Source organism: Heterodontus francisci, chromosome 5 (assembly GCF_036365525.1).
Source record: "Heterodontus francisci isolate sHetFra1 chromosome 5, sHetFra1.hap1, whole genome shotgun sequence".
Classification (NCBI taxonomy): domain Eukaryota; kingdom Metazoa; phylum Chordata; class Chondrichthyes; order Heterodontiformes; family Heterodontidae; genus Heterodontus; species Heterodontus francisci.
Genome location: NC_090375.1, coordinates 114858396 through 114879269, shown reverse-complemented (window position 1 = coordinate 114879269; position 20874 = coordinate 114858396). Strand labels below are relative to the sequence as shown.

The 20874-nt window shown below is 43.0% G+C and overlaps 1 protein-coding gene across 5 annotated transcripts in view; it reads right to left on the bottom strand.

The window, feature by feature from the left end:
• The window catches only part of sgk3 (serum/glucocorticoid regulated kinase family member 3), a 155163-nt gene that overhangs the window by 119808 nt on the left and 14481 nt on the right, over nt 1-20874 (bottom strand). Inside the window, exon 1 of one of the 5 annotated variants that reach the window (XM_068031943.1) lies at nt 11683-11702. The exons of 3 other annotated variants lie outside the window; for them this stretch is intronic. The gene's annotated coding sequence lies outside the window, so the exon portion shown is untranslated. Of the gene's footprint in view, nt 1-4146; nt 4244-11682; nt 11703-20874 lie in introns of those variants that run through there. One more of the 5 variants, XM_068031942.1, reaches the window with a different exon arrangement.

Below are 20874 nucleotides of genomic sequence, written 5' to 3'. Positions count from 1 at the left end.
TGCTGTCCGATTTACTCTTTAATAATGGTTAGCGCTGATAGCATTACTGTTATTCCTATCTCAAAATACAGGCCATTTTGCCATGTAACATTATGCTCACAACACCACCTATTTCTGCAGTTTCTTTGGAACTTAGTAACTATACCACTCTGGATGGGGCCTTCAATGTCCATCACCAAGAGTGGCTCGGTAGCACCACTACTGACCGAGCTAGCAGAAGGCCATATCTGCCAGACCAGGCCTGCAGCAGGTGGTGAGGGAACCAACAAGAGGGAAAAAACTGTTAGACCTTGTCCTCACCAATCTGCCTTTTGTAGATGCATCTGTCCATGACAGTATTGGTAGGAGTGACCACTGCACAGTCCTTGTGAAAACAAAGTCCCATCTTCACAATGAAGATACAATCCAATGTGTTGTGTGGCACTACCACCATGCAAAATGGGATAGATTCAGAACAGATCTGGCAGCTCAAAACTAGGCATCCATGAGGATTGTGGACCATCAGCAGAAGAATTGTATTCAACCACAATCTGTAACCTCATGACCCAGCATATCCTTCACTCTACCATGACCATCACGCTAAGGGATCATCCCCTGATTTAATTAAAAAATGCATGTGAGCATGCCAGGAACAGCACTAGACATATTTAAAAATTAAATGTCAACCTGGTGAAGCTACAACACAGGACCACATGCATGCCAAACAGCAGAAGTAGCTTGCAATAGACAGCACTAAGCAGTCCCACTAAGCTGATCCAACGGATCAGATTGCCTTTGATATCAAGGCAACATTTAACAGAGTGTGGCATCAAAGAGCCTTAGCCAAACTGAAGTCAAAGGGAATCAGGGGCAAAACTCTTGGCTGGTTGGAGTCATACCTAACACAAAGGTTATTTGAGGCCAATCATCTCAGCCCCAGGATATTGCTACAGGGGTTCCTCAGGGTAGTGTCCAAGGCCCAACCATCTTCAGCAACTTCATCATGATCTTCCCTCCATCGTAAGGTCAGAAGTGGGGATGTTCGATGATTGTACGATGCGCAGTACCATTCGCAACTCCTCAGATACTGAAGCAGTCAGGCTTGGACTGATAAGTGGCAAGTAACATTCGTGCCAAATGAGTGCCAGACAATGACCTACTCCAACAAGAGAGAATCTAACCATTTCCCTTGACATTCAACAGCATTACCAGCGCCAAATCCCCCACTATCAACATCCTGAGGGTTTTCATTGACCAGATACTGAGCGGCAGCAGCCAATAAGTACTGTCCCTACAAGAGCAGGTCAGAGGCTGGGAATTCCGCAGTGAGTAACCCCATCTCCCAACTCCCCAAAGCCTGTCCACCATCTACAAGGTACAAGTCAGGAGTGTGATGGAATACTCCTTGCACTCCAACAACACTCCGGAAGCTTGACACCATCCAGGACAAAGCAGCCTGCAAGTTCCCCTCCAAGCCGCACACCATCCTGACTTGGAACTATATCACCATTCCTTCACTGTCACTGAGTCAAAATCCCTCAACAGTACTTACCTACACAAAATGGACTACAGTAGTTCACGGTGGCTCAACACCACCTTCAAGGGTAATTAGGAACGGGCAACGTGCTGGTCTTGCCAGCGATGCCCACATCTCATGAAATGAATTAATTTCAAAAAATGTTTAACACAATATATACATTTCTGCTCAAAAAAAATCAAGTTAGCCAAACTTAAAGTAAAAATTATCAGTTCTTTTAGCTATTGTGGATTAAACCACCTGAAATATTTCAGTAACAAAGATTTTTTTGCAGTTTCTGATAATCGTTTTGCCAGGTTTTTTCCCCTTCAAATCCTTTTTCACCTGGTTTCCTGTTGGCAGCAGAGGGAGATCTGCTCTCAAACCTCCACCAGTGCCAGTAATAATAATTTAAAAAAGTATTGATACAGAACCTTTAACATTGTGAAAAGTCACAAGACATTTCAAAGAGATGCAAGAAAGAAAACATCACTTAACCAACAAAACAGTTATTAGAAGGGGTAACCAAAAGAGGTGGATTTTAAGGACGGTCTTAAAGAAGGAGGGGGAAGTTCAGGGTTTAGAGGTGGAATTCAGAGCGTGAGGTCTGAACTGCTGAAAGCATAGCCACAAGGGACTGTGTAGAAGCAGCTGGAGGAATGGAGAATGGATGGGGGAGTGCGTAGCAGTGGAAGAAATAGGGATGGGGAGGCCATGAAAGGATTAAAAAGAAAGCCTAATCAGAATTTTTTTTTTTTTTACTGGTGTGAGGCTAGGAGGAGCAACATGAATTAGATGTCCATGTACACAAATAGTTAGTGTACAGATAAAAAAAAAGCAATCAAAAAGGCTAATGAAATGTTGGCCTTTATCTCAAGGGAGTTGGAATTCAAAAGTTTGGAGTGAGGCTTCAGTTGTACAGAACCTGAGTCAAACCACAGTGGAGTACAACATTTAGTATTGGCGACTAAACCTCAGGAAACATATTAGGAACATAGGAACTGTGATATGAAAAATAAAACAAGGTCCACCTAGTCCACCTTCTACCACCTTGGAAATAGCAAGGTAGAAAGTTTAGTTTAGTTTAGAGATACAGCACTGAAACAGGCCCTTCGGCGCACCGAGTCTGTGCCGACCATCAACCACCCATTTATACTAATCCTACACTAATTCCATTTTCCTACCACATCCCCACATGTCCCTATATTTCCCTACCACCTACCTATACTAGGGGCAATTGCTAATGGCCAATTAACCTATCAACCTGCAAGTCTTTGGCATGTGGGAGGAAACCGGAGCACCCGGAGGAAACCCACGCAGACACAGGGAGAACTTGCAAACTCCACACAGGCAGTACCCAGAATTGAACCCGGGTCGCTGGAGCTGTGAGGCTGCGGTGCTAACCACTGCGCCGGTATTTGAGTTTCTGACTACTCGTGGTGACCAATCTCTCCCAATTAGTCCAGACACAAGACAAAGAAACCAAATGGTGAAAACCTTTGGGAACCCTAGATCCAAAGTCACCTGTCCTTCCTAAGCATGCTACACGTAGCATAAGCCAAATCCCAAATTTCGCAAAAATCCCCAAAATATTATTGGCCCTGGAAGGACCTTCATGTAGATTCACCAGCATATCAGGATTTAAAGGGTTAAATTATGAGGCTAGCTTGCACAACCTTAGTCTTTATTCCCTTGAGTTTAAAAGGTTAGGAGGTGGGAAGGAAGATCTAATCAATGTATTTAAAATGATAAAAGGATTTGCTATAGCAGACACAGAAAAACTAATTTCTCTGAGTGGGAGAATGCAGAACAAGAGGGCATAATCTTAAAATCAGAACAAAGCTATTTAGGAGGGAAAATAAGCACTTATTGACACAGAGGGTAGTGGAAATATTGAGCATTCTCCCCCCAACCCCCACCCCCTGGCCCAAAAAGGCTCTGTCTAGTCAACTGAAAATTTCAACCCTGAGGTCCTTGGATTTTTGTTAGCTATCAAATGATATGGAAAAGGCTTTTTTTTTAAATTTGTTTTTGGGATCGGAGTGTCGTTGGCAAGGCCAGCAATTATTACCCAGCCTTAACTATCCTCGTGAAGGTGGTGGTGAGCCATCTTTTTGAACCGCTGCAGTGCATGTGGGGTAGGTACACCCACCGTGCTTTCTCTAGCAGCTTGTTACACCATTTCATCAAAACCTCTGAACAATCTTCTGGGGACCTGTCCTAATGCCTCCTTCCTTGGCTTGGTGTCAATTTTTGTCTGATAATGCACCTGTGAAGCACCTTGGGACATTTTACTACATTAAGGAGCTACAAAAATGCAAGTTGCCGAACAAAAACATTAAAGTATCAGAAAACTGTAAACTGCCCATTTCAAGGACAATTAGGGATGGGCAACAAATGCTGGCCTTGCCAGCCACACCCACATCCCATGAAAGAATAAAATTCTAAATATTAAAAAGTATATCAAAAGATTACATTTATCAACACATTTTTTCTCCTTTTACAAACTTCCATTTCCCACACCTACCCACAAGGATGAAAGAGCCACATCAATCCTCCTCCACAGTTACCAAATTCAATGGTGCTACATGACTGGTTTACAGGAAAATATAACAGACTATTTTCTATTTGAAAACAAAAAGAATATTTACAAATTTTATATCATTCATTTCCATGGCATTAAATTCCTCATATTCCTCGTGGCTCTCCTCTGCACTGCCTCCAGCAGTTGAATGGCTCCCTTGTTTCTTGGTGATTGGAACTAGACACAGTACAAAAAGTGCAGTTTGAACAGTGCACTGTACATCATGATCATGACTTCCTCTGACTTTTATCCTACCGTTTTAACAATGTAGTTCAACTTTCTATTGGTTTTGCTGATTGCTGCTCTGCAATGATTGGTTGTACATTCCGTGTTATCTAAGACTCCTCTTTCAACTTTACCATAATTTCAATACCATTTGTGAAGTACTTACGTCACCCATTTTTCTTTCCTGTGTGCAATACTTTACATTTGACTGCAACAAATTTTATCTGCCATTGTTCAGCCCACTTATCGTTTGATGCATTCTGTATTTTCTAGGCTGTCTCCTTTAATTCCACTGCAACTCCTAGTTTGGTAGCATCTGAAAATTTGACTAATTTACATTGAATTTCTGAATCCAAGTCATTGATGTTGGCTCGTATTAGTGATCTCACATTAAGAGCTGGGCACCCAACTCAGTACTTCTCTCCCAGAGCTTTGATGTTAATATGGTTTTGTACGTTACTTGATCAAATGCCTTTTCAAAGTCTAAATACACCACATTGCAGAAAGGAAAGGAAATGATGAAGAAAGAAGGAAGAAAAGGAAGAACTTGCATTTCATCTCATCAGGATGCCAGGATGCAAACTGCTTTACAGCCAATGAAGTACTTCTGAGTATAGTCACTTTGTAACGTAGAATATACCAAGTTGAATTGAGTTGTCACTTTCTCAAACAAACCAAGGGAGCTGGTCTGACTGTATCGCCCCCTTCTAAAGCAATGTTGAATGCTGTGTGCAAATTGTTTGCTTCTTGTGCTTACATAACACTGACAACATTTTGGAAGTGATGCATTGGCTGTAAACCACTTTGAGGTGTTCTGAGGGCATGAAAGGCATTACAAAAAATATTCAAGTTCCTTATTTCTATCTCTTCCTGGATCACAGTATTGGAGAACTAACCCACCATCAAACTATCTTATAAAGATGCAATAGATTCCTAGCTATGAGTTAATTTTAATATCAAATACCACAGATAGTGGTGCAAGTACAACTACTGGGATTATAATAATGCCCATTCTATCTTAGGTTTCACAGAAGGAATTCCACTGTCTTGTGAGTACAAACACTATTGAGAACATTAGTCAAAACACATCTGTCTATATTAAAAATCTTACAAATGCATACACTTTCCATTAAGTTCTTCCATTATAAATTCCTTTATCCACAGTTATAATGGAAAGTGCCTTTGTAAACTTGTCATGTTGAATTATATTCTCCTGCCATGAAAAGTCTGCATTGGCATCTTCCATTATAAATGTGGACAACGGGATTTATAACAGATAAAAAGAATAGAATGAGTGACTAAAATGTTGACGGAATTGTGTCTGTGTGTCCTGTCCAAAAGTCTCCCAGTTTCTAACCCCATTTTTCCTAAAAAACTAAACTTTGGGTTTGACTCCAAGTGGAATGAGGCCTTGAGTCAATGCCTCAGTAGTTTATTCAGGTAGAACCATGGAGGCTTATAGCACAGAAGGAAGTAATCTAACTGCGCCAGTTTTTTTGCTTAAGCAATCCAAAACTAACTGCACTTCTCTGCTCTCTCTCCATAACCCTGTATCTTCTTCTGCCTCAAATAATTATCCAATTTGCCCTTAACAAGTGCGCTGTTGTCTGCCTCAAGCACTGCTCCAACAACCCTCGAGTTAAGAAATTTCTCCTAACTTCCCTTTTCATGCTTTTAGCTACAATTTTAAATTGATGACTTCATGGACTATCCAAGCAGAGGAATTGGTTTTCACGATTTTCCCTACCAAAACACTTGAAAAAATTATAAAGTCGTAAAAATATACAGTCGACATAACCCATAGCACTATTCATTTAAAATCAAAATCACATCTTAAATGAATATTGGGCGGCACAGTGGCGCAGTTGGGCGGCACAGTGGCGCAGTGGTTAGCACCGCAGCCTCACAGCTCCAGCGACCCAGGTTCAATTCTGGGTACTGCCTGTGCGGAGTTTGCAAATTCTCCCTGTGACCGCATGGGTTTTCGCTGGGTGCTCCGGTTTCCTCCCACAGCCAAAGACTTGCAGGTTGATAGGTAAATTCGCCATTATAAATTGCCCCTAGTATAGGTAGGTGGTAGGGGAATTGAAGAAACGTGGGGATGTGGTAGGAATATGAGATTAACGTAGGATTAGTATAAATGGGTGGTTGATGGTCGGCACAGACTCGGTGGGCCTGTTTCAGTGCTGTATCTCTAAATAAATAAATAATATCTGGTATTTAGTATGTTTTAAGTTTAATTTGGTCTATTAATACTTCTGCTATCAATTACCATCATATAAAGAATAGCAGTTTACTGGAGAGTCCTGTCTGACAAAAATTAAGCACATAATCACAATAAAATTCCAAATGTGAAATAAAAGTTGATTTTATACTGTTTTTGTAATTTGGATTCTGGAACCCCAACCTATATGAGCTAGCTCCTGGAATTTATGCTGTCAAATCTGGTTATCCTAACTCTGCAGCAGTTTCAGAGACTGCCACTTGACCACTGTCTCCATTTTCTTGATCCATTCCAGATTTTTAGTATTTTTAGGGTAAGCAGCCCCCAAAACTAGTTCCAGTTATAATGTGTGTTACATTTCAAAACTAGAAAACAGCATGAGAATAGCAATAACTATTGTTACAATATTAGATGCTTAGTACTTAGAAATTCTCCTGAATATTTCTTGCTGTGAATTTTCCCACAAACCACACTAATACTTCGAAAGGCATATAATTGTTGGATTCTTAGAAATAACTTCAATTTTTGCTTTAATCTAGTCTTTGGACCTCAGTTTTTGATCTTGTACATTGTTTTTAACACTAACCACACCTAAAATTTTTGAGCTTCCCATTCAAACATGAAAAAGAACAAAAACCACCATTTGGGCATTTTAAATTGGAAACTGTTGCAAAAATGCAGAAGTTGTTTCACTTCCTTTTCTTCCCTTTTTGGGGTCTCCTTGGGCCTGGTCACACACCATTTTGTTCCTGATTGCTGTTCTAGCCTACCAGTCATTCTGTAACTAACCATTCGGACAAGTGCAAACCAGAAAATAAAGTATCCCTTCATTTTCTTCACTTTGCAGAGAAGGCACAAAGCCTGGACCCAACAGATTGTGTCAGGAACTTGCATTGCTGTTATTTGGAGAAATCAGAGTCTGGAGTCTGTACTACCCTGTATCACAGAGCGATGAAACATCAGCAAAGTTATTAACTAGGATAACAAGTGCAAAATGTTGAGGCAAATCGTGATGCTCTGTTTGTGAGCTATTATATAACCCAAGAGCTATTATTTAATAGAATGCCCTAATCGCTAGTTTTCCTGGGTAAGAGTATATAGACTAAAATAAAAGCAAAATACTGCGGATGCTGGAAATTTGAAACAAAAACAAGAAATGCTGGATTCACTCAGCAGGTCTGGCAGCATCTGTGGAAAGAGAAGCAGAGTTAACGTTTCGGGTCAGTGACCCTTCTTCGGAACTGACAAATATTAGAAAAGTCACAGATTATAAACAAGTGAGGTGGGGGTTGGGCAAGAGATAACAAAGGAGAAGGTGCAGATTGGACCAGGCCACATAGCTGACCAAAAGGTCACGGAGCAAAGGCAAACAATATGTTAATGGTGTGTTGAAAGACAAAGCATTAGTACAGATTAGGTGTGAATATTCTGAATATTGAACATCAGCAAGTGCAAACCTGAAGAAAAACAACCTGAAAAAAAACAGTGGGTAAGCAAACTGAACAAACTAAGATGAAATGAAATAAATGCAAAAAAAGATTGTAAAAAATGTAAAAAGGAATGCAAAAAAAAGGAAGAAAAAATAACTAAAAATGACTAAAAATGAAAGTAAAGTGGGGGGCTGTCATGCTCTGAAATTATTGAACTCAATGTTCAGTCCGGCAGGCTGTAGTGTGCCTAATCGGTAGATGAGATGCTGTTCCACGAGCTTGCGTTGATGTTCACTGGAACACTGCAGCAATCCCAGGACAGAGATGTGAGCATGAGAGCAGGGGGGAGTGTTGAAATGGCAAGCAACCGGAAGCTCAGGGTCCTGCTTGCGGACTGAGCGGAGATGTTCCGCAAAGCGGTCACCCAGTCTGCGCTTGGTCTCCCCAATGTAGAGGAGACCACACTGTGAGCAGCGAATACAGTATACTACATTGAAAGAAGTACAAGTAAATCGCTGCTTCACCTGAAAGGAGTGTTTGGGGCCTGGGATAGTGAGGAGAGAGGAGGTAAATGGGCAGGTATTACACCTCCTGCGATTGCAAGGGAAGGTGCCCTGGGACGGGGACGAGGTGGTGGGGGTAATGGAGGAGTGGACCAGGGTGTCGGGGAGGGAACGATCCCTTCGGAATGCTGACAGGGGAAGGGAGGGGAAGATGCGACTGGTAGTGGCATCACGCTGGAGGTGGCGAAAATGGCGGAGGATGATCCTTTGGATATGGAGGCTGGTGGGATGAAAAGTGAGGACAAGGGGAACCCTGTCACGGTTCTGGGAGGGAGGGGAAGGGGTGAGGGTAGAGGTGCGGGGAATGGGTCGGACACGGTTGAGGGCCCTGTCAACCACAGTGGGGGGAAATCCTCGGTTGAGGAAAAAGGAGATCATATCAGAAGCACCGTCATGGAAGGTGGCATCATCAGAGCAGATGCGTCGGAGACGGAGAAACTGGGAGAATGGAATGGAGTCCTTACAGGAGGTAGGGTGTGAAGAAGTGTAGTCGAGGTAGCTGTGGGAGTCAGTGGGCTTATAATGGATATTGGTAGACAACCTATCCCCAGAGATGGAGACAGAGAAGTCGAGGAAGGGAAGGGAAGTGTCAGAGATGGACCATGTAAAGGTGAGAGAAGGGTGGAAATTGGAAGCAAAGTTGATAAAGTTTTCTAGTTCGGGGCGGGAGCAGGAAACGGCACCGATACAGTCATCAATGTACCGGAAAAAGAGTTGGGGGAGGGGGCCTGAGTAGGACTGGAACAAAGAATGCTCGACATATCCCACAAAAAGACAGGCATAACTAGGACCCATGCGGGTACCCATAGCGACACCTTTTACTTGAAGGAAGTGCGTGGAGTTGAAGGAGAAGTTGTTCAATGTGAGAACAAGTTCAGCCAGGCGGAGGAGGGTGGTGGTGGATGGGGACTGGTTGGGCCTCTGTTCCAGGAAGAAGATGAGAGCCCTCAAACCATCCTGGTGGGGGATGGAGGTGTAGAGCGATTGGACGTCCATAGTGAAGAGGAGGCGGTTGGAACCAGGAATTTTTTAGTTATTTTTTCTTCCTTTTTTTTGCATTCCTTTTTACATTTTTTACAATCTTTTTTTGCATTTATTTCATTTCATCTTAGTTTGTTCAGTTTGCTTACCCACTGTTTTTTTCAGGTTGTTTTTCTTCAGGTTTGCACTTGCTGATGTTCAATATTCAGAATATTCACACCTAATCTGTACTAATGCTTTGTCTTTCAACACACCATTAACATATTGTTTGCCTTTGCTCCGTGACCTTTTGGTCAGCTATGTGGCCTGGTCCAATCTGCACCTTCTCCTTTGTTATCTCTTGCCCAACCCCCACCTCACTTGTTTATAATCTGTGACTTTCCACAGATGCTGCCAGACCTGCGAAGAGTATATAGACGTTGTAGATGTCTCCATAAAAGACTGCTCAACAAGATGAATCAAGCCTTTCACTGCATGCATTTTCTAGATCTAAGGCACCCATTATCGGATACATCTCGGCACGTCAAGATGTGCAATGAAAACATAAAGCAATAACAACACGTATGTGAAAAACCAATATATATTGTGTCCTGTTATGAAAAGTTTGTTGCACACGATTAGCAAAAAATTAGTTTATTGCTAATCAAGGTACGTTTTCTGATCAGCCTGCCAGATCTTGCACTTGACATTACTGCCAGAGATGAGCTTTTTCTTTTTTATTATTGCGATCTGAAAAGGTGCCAGGATGCTCATCATCAAAAATGCATTCATTCAAAAACCCAAGGGCAGAACATTATGTGAGCTATTCTAGAACAGGTACGCAGCAATGTAAGCAAAGGCATGCTGTGCATTGCTGCAGAAAACAAATTTGTAGTACAATAGTCAACAGTGCATTTACTCACTATAAGGGAGCTTCATTCATTTGATATCCTCTTTAAAAAAAAAGTTGATTCTGCCAAGTGAAAGGAATTTTAAAATGCCTAAATACAATAATAGTCTCTGAATTTCTGAAGACAGGTTAATAACAAAAGCTGAAATATGCAAAGCTTAGGCTTTCTGGGTTTAAAATGCCTACAAATCCCCAAGACTCAATCTCAGAGAATTAGGTCCTTGTGTACTGTAAGCAGGCACTTTTATTTTTTTCAGTAAGTAAACAACTAATTCAGTTTTCTTGAAGAATGTCATTACATTCTAGTAAAACTACTCTGGGTTTTACTCACTTTCTAGTCCAACCTGTCTATGCACCCAAGATGAGAGGCTAGTCCACCTCCTGGCACTGTGGCAGATAAGAGCCCACATGATCAACTTTGCTCCAGTTTTCTCTTCCTCCCTGTGGAGGCATGCTCTCACTTTGCCTTCACATTGCACCTTGAAACACTTTGGGGTCATTTTCAGATTTTGCACTGTATGTGGGAACCTCACCCACTAGCAGCACATCACAGAAACTGAACTGTGTGTTGCACAACTTTCCAAAATGGTCAGATAATTGTGCATTGCACAATTCCAGTTCTGGTATTACAACATGACATCAGAAAAGTTAGTCAAGTGTTAGCTTGGCAACACCCTAGAATGTTAAATCACAACCTTGTGAGTTCAAGTCCCCCTTTAGGATAAAGCAGAAAAAGGGTGCATATGACAGATATCAGGTGGATAATACAATTGAGAACCAGCCTCAATGCAGAAAGTTCAGAGAGAAGTGAAAAAAGATATAAAAAGTAACAGAGACAGCATGAGAAGAGACTGGCAGCTAACATAAAATGGAATCCCAAAGTCTTCTATAAGCATATAAATAGTAAAAGGTGGCGTGGGGCCGACTAGGGACCAAATAGAGGATTTATGCATGGAAGCAAGGGGCATGGCTGAGATACTAAATCAGTATCTGCATCTGTCTTTATAAAAGAAGATGATGCTGCCAAAGACATTGTGAAAAAGGTCGTTGAAATGGGCTAAAAATTGATAAAGAGGAGGTATTATAAAGGTTGGCTGTGCTTAAAAGTTGATAAGTCACCAGGGTCAGATGAGATGCATTCAAGGATACTGAGGGAAGTGTTATGGCCAAGTGAGGGGGGGGGGGGGGGATCACAGTCGCCCCTCTTGCCCTTACTCTTATTTGACCGCAACAGGGTTTATTCCATTTTTGAAAACAGTGGTCATGCTTCGCACCTCTATGAGTATTTTACCTTTTTCCTTGAATGTGATCATGAAAGAACCAATCGGACAGGTTTTCTGCAGTTTAAACACAAAAGAGGTGAGTTTATTATACTTAATCTAAAACTGATATAAAAAAATTTTTAAACTACACATTCACACAAGAATCTCATACACACAAATAGATTACAGAGGGAAAAAAGTTTTGGTGGTTGGATTAGAGTCCAGAATAAATGGAAGTTAAATACACAGTCTGTGAAGTGGATGATTCGGTAGTCTTCCGGCTGAAGCTGTATTCTTGAAGTCCTCGGCTGGTCAAAGTGCACTTTGTGGCTGGCCCACTTGGCTCAAGGCTTTCTTGGAGGCAGATTTGTAGTTGGTTCTCTTCCCTTGGTCTCTGTTTGCAGCAATCTGTAGGCCTGGAGGGATTCACGGTCGCAGACAGTTTTCAAACTTGTGTTATCTGAAAGAAAGGGAGGCTCACAGCCTTTTCCTGCTGCACAATCTGAGTTACTGCCTCTCTTTTTGTCCAAGGGTAAAAAAAAAAGGCTTCCCCCGAGATGGAAAGATGGTCACATGGCTGCTTCAGGTTTTCTGGAGCCTTCTAATGAAATTCAAGGCTAAGAGTTGGCTCCACAGGCCCCAGGATGCCAATTTAAGTTTAATGTATGTTTTCCACTGATGAATTATAAATTCCTCATTTGGTATATCCGGTTTTCTTGACAGAAATAAGGGTGGAAATTGCAGAAGTACTGGCCATAATCTTCCAAACCTCCTTAGACACAGGGGTGGTGCCAGAGGACTGGAGAATTGCAAACATTACACCTTTGTTCAAAAAGGGTGTAAAGATAAGCCCAGCAACTAAAGGCCAGTCAGTTTAACCTCAGTGGCAGGAATGCTTTTAGAAACGATAATTTGGGACAAAATTCACAGTCACTAGTACAAATGTGGATTAATTAAGGAAAGCCAGCATGGCTCTGTTAAGGGCAAATCATGTTTAGCTAACTTGCTTGAGTTTTTGATGAGATAACAGAAAGGGTTGATGAGGGTCATGCAGTTGATGTGGCGTACATGAACTTCCAAAAGGCCACATAATAGGCTTGTCAGCAAAGTTAAAGCCAATGGAATAAAAGGGATAGTAGCAGCATGGATACAAAATTGGTTGAGTGACAGAAAACAGAGTGTAGTGGTGAAAGGTTGCTTTCAGACTGGAGGAAGAGATATAGTGGAATTCCCCAGGGGCTGGTGTTAGGACCAATGCTTTTCTTAATCCATTTTAATGACCTTGACTTGGGTGTACAGGGCACAATTTCAAAATGTGCAGATGACACAAAACTTGGAAGTATTGTGAACTGTGAGCAGGGTAGCAGGATAAAATTCAAGAAAACTCAGACAGGTGGAATGGGCAGACACGTAGCAGATGAAATTCAATGCAGAGAAGTGTGAAGTGATTCATTTTGGTAGGAAGAGCAAGGAGAAACAATATAAATCAAAGGGTACAATTCTAAAGGGGGTGCAGGAGCAAAGAGATCTAGGGATATAGGAGCACAAATCATTGATGACGGCAGGCCAGATTGAGAAAGTGGTTAAAAAGGCATATGGGATCCTGGGCTTTATAAGTAGGGGCATAGAGTGCAATGAACCTGTATAAAACTCTAGTTTGGCCTTAACTGGAGTATTGTGCCTAATTCTGGGCACCACACTTCAAGGATGTGTAGGCATTACACAGGGTGCAGAAAAGATTCACGACAATGGTTCGTGGGATGAAGAGCTTCAGTTACATGGATAAATTGGAGAAGCTGGGTCTGTTCTCCTTGGAGAAGAGAAAATTAAGGAGTAAAATAAGAGCAAAATACTGTGGATGCTGAAAATCTGAAACAAAAACAATAAGTGCTGTAAAAACTCAGCAGGTCAGGCAGCATCTGTGGAGAGAGCAACAGAGTTAACATTTCAGGTCAATGACCTTTCAACAGAACTGGCAAAGGTTAGAATAGGATTTGAGCAAGTGAAATGGGGACAGGGGGAAGAACAACAAAAGGGAAGGTCTGTGATAGGGCAGAGGACAGCAGTCAATTGTGTGGCAACTTGCCAAAAGCTTTTTGAAACTACAAGTGTACAATATCAACCAGGCATCTTTGAGGGACTGTCTCACACAGCTTGGGTTTGACATGCAACTCCTGCACGGTGGCAAACGGATTAAAAAATACCCAAAGAGTCTCTTGAACCTCTTGGACAATTTAACTTGTTTAAATTGGCTGCCTGGCATTTCTACATATTTAAACTTTAGCTGCTGGAAGAACAGAACAAGTAGAACATGTTGAGAACACTTTGCTGGGCAGCGAATGGGAATTATAGTCATGTGATATAAATGGGGTAGTGTCTGACTGAAAGAGAAACTGCAGTATAAACAAGTCATAAGATACCATTTAGTGAATGCAGGAGTTTATTATTACTGTCCACTTAGAGGGATTTTATTTGTTTCATGGGCATCGCTGCAAAGGCCAGCATTTGTTGCCCGTCCCTAATTGCCCTCGAGGCGGTAGTGGTGAGCTGCCTTCTTGAACTGCGACAGTCCATCTGGTGCAGGTATACCCACAGTGTTGTTAGGGAGGAAATTCCAGGACTTTTATCCAGCAACAGTGAAAGAAAGACGATATATTTCCAATTCAGAATAGTGTGTGGCTTTGAGGGAACTTGCAGATGGTGGTGTTCCCATGTGTCTGCTGCCCTTGTCCATCTAGGTGGTAGAGGTCACGAGTTTGGAAGGTGCTGTCGAAGGAGCCTTGCTGAGTTGCTGCAGTGCATCTTGTAGATGGTACACACTGCTGTCATTGTGCATCAGTGGTGGAGGGAGTGAATATTGAAGGTGGTGGATGGGGTGCCAATCAAACAGGCTGCTTTGTCCTGCATGGTGTCAAGCTTCTTGCATGTCGGTGGAGCTGCACCCATCCAGGCAAGTGGAGACTTGTGACTTGTAGATGGTGGAAAGGCTTTTGGCAGTCAAGAGGCGGGTTCATTGCTGCAGATTAATCAGCCTCTGACCTGCTCTGACATTGGTCATCTCAATTTCTCTGCCCCCCTCACTCACTCTAACCTGTCCCCCTCTGAACTTGAGGCACTCCGTTCTCTCAGGTCTAACCCCGACATGGTCATCAAACCTGCAGACAAGGGTGGTGCTGTTGTTGTATGGTGTAGAGGTGTGCAAAGGAAACCCGGCCCAAGTCCGAATGCTGGACCCAGAAACCCGACTCGACCCATGCCGTCGGATCCTGTCAGGGTCAGGTCGGGTAGCAGACTTTTACCCATGTACTGATGTAAAGGCCTGCCACCCGACCCGACCCCGACGTGTCCCGACACGTGTTGAGTTCGGGTCGGGTGAGGTCGGACTTCCGGGTCTGGAAATTGGGCCCACGTTGGGTTTCCTTTGCACACCTCTAACATGGCGACTGATCTCTACCTTGTAGCGGCTCAGCGCCAACTTTCAGACACTTTTTCCTTCCTCCCCCCTGGACCACAACCCTACCACCGAACATCAAGCGACTGTCCACAGGACTGGGACTGACCTCATCTCCTCTAGAGATCTTCCTTCTACAGCTTCCAACCTCATAGTCCCGCAACCCCGGACAGCCCACTTCTACCTCCTTCCCAAAATCCACAAACAGGACTGTCCCGGCAGACCCTTTGTGTCAGCCTGCTCCTGCCCCACTGAACTTATTTTTTCCTATCTTGACTCCGCTGGTCCAGTCTCTTCCCACCTACATCCGTGACTCTTCTGATGCCGTACGTCATTTTGACAATTTCCAGTTTCCTGGCCCCAACCGCCTCCTCTTCACTATGGATGCGCAATCTCTCTATACCTCCATCCCCCACCAGGACCGTTTGAGGGCTCTCCGCTTCTTCCTTGAACAGAGGCCCAACCAGTTCCCATCCACCACCACCCTCCTCCGCCTGGGTGAACTTATTCTCACATTGAACAACTTCTCCTTCAACTCCACTCACTTCCTTCAAGTAAAGGTGTTGCTATGGGTAGCCATATGGGTCCTAGTTATGCCTGTCTTTTTGTGGGATATGTCGAACATTTCTTGTTCCAGTCCTACTCAGGCCCCCTCCCCAACTCTTTTTCCGGTACATTGATGACTGTATCGGTGCCGTTTCCTGCTCCTGCCCCAAACTGGATACCTTTATCAACTTTGCTTCTAATTTTCACCCTTCTCTCACCTTTACATGGTCCATCTCCGACACTTCCCTTTCCTTCCTCGACTTCTCTGTCTCCATCTCTGGAGATGGACTGTCTACCAATTTCCATTATAAGCCCACCGACTCCCACAGCTACCTCGACTACACTTCTTCACACCCTGCCTCCTGTAAGGACTCCAATCCATTCCATTCTCCCAGTTTCTCCATCTCCGACCCATCTGCTCTGATGATGTTACCTTCCATGACAGCACTTCTGATATGTCTTCCTTTTTCCTCAACCAAGGATTCCCCCCCCCCTGCCCCCCCCCCCCCCCCCCACTGTGGTTGACAGGGCCCTCAACCATGTCCGGCCCAACTCCCCCACCTCTATCCTCACCCCTTCCCCTCCCTCCCAGAACCGCGACAGGGTTCCCGTTGTCCTTAATTTCCACCCCATCAGCCTCCATATCCAAAGGATCATCCTCGGCCATTTCCGCCACCTCCAGCGTGATGCCATTACCAAACGCATCTTCCCCTCCCTTCCCTTGTCAGCATTCCGAAGGGATTGTTCCCTCAGCGACACCCTGGTCCACTCCTCCATTACCCTCACCACCTTGTCCCCTTCCCAAGATACCTTCCCCTGCAATCGCAGGAGGTGTAATAACTGCCCATTTACCTCCTCTCTCCTCACTATCCCAGGCCCCAAACACTCCTTTCAAGTGAAGCAGCTATTTACCTGTACTTCTTTCAATGTAGTATACTGCATTCACTGCTCACAATGTGGTCTCCTCTACACTAGGGAGACCAAACACAGACTGGGTGACCGCTTTGCGGAACACCTCCACTCAGTCCGAAAGCATGACTCCAAGCTTCTGGTTGCTTGCCATTTCAACATTCCCCCCTGCTCCCATCTCTGTCCTGGGATTGCTGCAGTGTTCCAGTGAACATCAACGCATGCTCGAGGAATAGCATCTCATTTACCGATTAGACACACTACAGCCTGCCGGACTGAACATCGAGTTCAATAATTTCAGAGCATGACTGGCCCCCCATTTTACTTTTATTTTTAGTTATTTTTATTTTATCTTAGTTTGTTCAGTTTGCCTACCCACTTTTTTTTTCCATGTTTGTGCTTGTGGCTGTTCAGTTTTCAATCCATTAACACCCTATCTGTACTAATGCTTTGTCTTTCAACACACCATTAACATATTGTTTGCCTTTGCTCCATGACCTTCTGTTCAGTTATTCTCTGTGACCTTGTCCTTTGTTATCTCTTGCCCCACCCCTGCTTTACTTGCTTAAAACCTTACACATTTCTAATATCTGCTAGTTCTGAAGAAGGGTCACTGACCTGAAACGTTAACTCTGCTTCTCTCTCCACAGATGCTGCCAGACCTGCTGAGTATTTCCAGCATTTCTCGTTTTTATTTCTGACCTGCTCTTGTAGCCACAGTATTTATACGGCTACTCTAGTTCAGTTTCTGATCAATTATAAACCCCAGGATGTTGATAGTGGGGTATTCAGCGATGGTAATACTATTGAATGTCAAGGGAGAGGGCTGGATTCTCTCTTGTTGGAGATTCTTCTTTCACAAATTTGAATATGACAAAGAAATTCAAATTGTAACTTTACAGGTTGAAGACAGAAGACAATCAAGCAAAAATAAAATTAACATTTACAGGCATTACATTGCCTCTCCCTCAAGAGAAATTGCATTATTCACTAATTTTCACAAGATGATGTGCAGTTTAACAGGCTTTACCCAAATACTCAGCAGCTCAGACAGTATCTGTGGAGAGAAAATCATTTAACTTCTCAGGTCTGTGACCTTTCATCAGAACTGTGGTTGTGAAATTATAAAGAACCAAAATAGTATTTTGGTAGCAATAAATCCGTCATTGTGACCAGAAGCATCAGAAATGGTTAAAATTATTGTACCCAATTTGGTGTTCTTGTTTTAAAAAAAATGCTGGTGTGTAGCACAGAGATAAGTAATAAGGACAGCAATGTCATTCGTCTTGGTTCAGTGGTAGCACGCTCGTCTGAGTCATAAAACTATGGGTTTAAGCCGCACCCCAGGACTTGAGCACATTATCTAGGTCAGGGGTCAGCAACCTTTGTTACCTGAAAAGCCATTTCAAAAAATTTGCCAAATATTAAAACTATTAGGCGCCGCAAGATGAAATTTCAACATTTCTGAACTAAATACTTCGCAAATTGCGGTGTCGCTGGTAGAAAGCATAATTTGCAAGTTGTTGCCACCCTTCCATCTTCGAGAGATAATGGACATGCAAACAATACATTTAGATGGGCTGTTTTCATATGGTGCACCTTTGCTGATTGCTGTGGGGGCCAATACTCAAGATGCAGGTTCTGCCACCAGTGCCACACATGAAGCTGCCAGATGATGTTTTGGGTTGTTGCTTTCAGTATTGGCACTTGTTGCCAAGCTGCTGTAGCCACTGGTCAAGGTGATGGTGCAAGTCAGCCCACAAGAGTCATAGAGTTATACAGCACAGAAACAGGCTCTTTGGCCCAATGCGCCTGCGCCAACCAAAAAGCACCCATCCAATCTAATCCCATTTTCCTGCACTTGGCCAGTAGCCTTGTATGCTATGGCGTTTCAAGTGCTCATCTAAATACTTCTTAAATGTTGTGAGGGTTACTGCCTCTACCACCCCTTAAGGCAGTGTGTTCCATATTCCAACCACCCTCTGGATGGGAAAATGTTTTTTCCTCAACTCCCTTCTAAACCTCCTGTCCCTTACTTTAAATTCAATGCCCCCTGGTTATTGACCTCTCCGCTAAGGGAAAAAGTTTCTTCCTATCTATCCTATCAATGCCCCTCATAATTTGGTATACCTCAATCAGATCCCCCCTCAGCCTTCTCCGCTCCAAGGAAAACAACCCCAGCCTATCTAATCTCTCTTCATAGCTGAAATGTAGGTGTTGCCATTTCCTTTCGCCAGCTACTGCCTCCCAGGTGCGATAGTCCATGTTTAGGGCCTTCATGGCATGCTTGCGGGCATCCTTGAAGTGGAGCTTTAGTCGCCCCACTGGTCATCTGTCTCCGGCTACCTCACCATGCAGAAGGTCCTTGGGTATACGACAAATGTGCCCAATCCACCAAAGCTGCCTTTATTTGATTAGTGCAAACACACTGGGGAGCTCTGCCTTTGCAAAGTCTGCTGCATTCGTGATTTTGTCCTGCCAGGATAGACCCATAATGCACTGCAGACAGTGAAGATAGAAATTGCTCAGATTCTTTTCCTAGTAACTGTAAATCACTCATCTTTCAAAGCCATTCAGCAAAGTTCTGAGAACACAGGCCTTATAAACATCATCTTAGTCCTGAGGGTCAGCTTGGTGTTATTCCATGCGTGTTTGACAAGTCGGCCAAAGATGATAGCTACTTTCCCTATGCGTGTATCGAGCTCTGCATCAAGGGACCCATCACTGTGGACTCAAGTTAGCAGAATTTGCTAACCACTTCCAGTGGAGTGCAATTTAGTGTGATCAGGGGTGGTGATGCAACACCTTATCCAATGACCACAGTTTTCTTGACGATATAGTCAGGGCGAATAAGTTACAGGCATGGGAGAGACTGTCCATGAGCCTCTACAGCTGAGTTTCCATGTAAGCGACTTGCGCAGCATCATCAGCATAAAGGAGTTCCCCGATCACGACACAATGTGTTTTTGTCATTGCTTTCAGTCTTGATAGATTGTAGAGCTTGCTGTCTGACCTAGCGTGCAAGCAGTATCCTTCCATATCTGCAGGGAAGGTAACGGTCAGGAGAATGAAGAAGAAACCAAACAGAGTGGGGACTAGGTCACAGCCCTGTTTCCCTCCATTTTTCACTCCAAAACTGCCAGAAGTGGAGCCATCAAACTGTACAGTGCAGTGCATGTTGTCATGCAAGGAGTAGATGAGACGGAGGAGCTTTGGTGGGCAGTCAATTTTTCCCTAAATTTTGCACAGCCCTGCTCTGCTGACCATGTCGAATGCCTTAGGTGAGACCTACAAAAGTAAGGTAAAGGGGTATACCCGGTTCCCTACATTACTTTTGTAGCTAGCATATAGGGGAGATCATGTCCACAGTAGATCTGCTGACACGGAAAATATTTGCCAAAAATTAAAACTATTGGGAGCCACAAGATGATGAAATTTCAACTTTTCTGAACTAAATACCTGGCAAATTGCCAAGTGTCTCTGGTAGAATACTTAATTTGCATATATAAATAAAACATGTATTGAATTTATGCATCAATAGCAAAAAAAAATCAGAATTAAAGTAGACCTAACCCTGATTATTGCATTTTTTGACTTTTTTAAAAACTATATTTTTGTCAGTAAAGACATCTTTAAAACAAACTATAACTTAAGATGTGTGGAATTAAGTATTTTTTTGGCTATTAACTCTCGTGATAAACAAAAGCTTCGAATACCACATTCAGAAATATTTATCGTCCCAGCTGTAATGTAGTGCAGTGGTGACTTCACCTTTTAAAATCTGTATCTTGCAAGAGGTCAGGTCACTAATGCAACTGAAGACATCATCAGGCATATACAAGGAGACACCATTTTGAGAGCAGACACACACCAGCAAGGAAAGATCTGTACCTGAAACTATACAATCTAAATAAGACAGACAATAAACAGTGTTTGTTTTGAATCCGAATATAAAGTCTGCAGTTGTCATTTAAAGACTTAAGACCACAGCACAACACTACAATTTCTGGCAACGAGGTGAAAAAATAAATGTAGCACAGAAGATTCCATGAAGAAGAAAACAAACACACAAAAAAAAGTCAAGAGAAAACCAGGAGTGGATCAGAGAAAAAAAAGTGGACTGGAACAGGGGAAATAGATGCACAGAAATAAGAATAAATGTGGTGCAGCCTTAAATTAATTATTAAAAGGGGTGCAAACCTGAACACACTAGCCATTTTAAAGAAAAAGAGTTTACCACAAGGCAAACCACACAGACAACCCAGGAACATACAGAAGACTTGCACGGACGTTACTAGATTTTAAAAAAAAATCA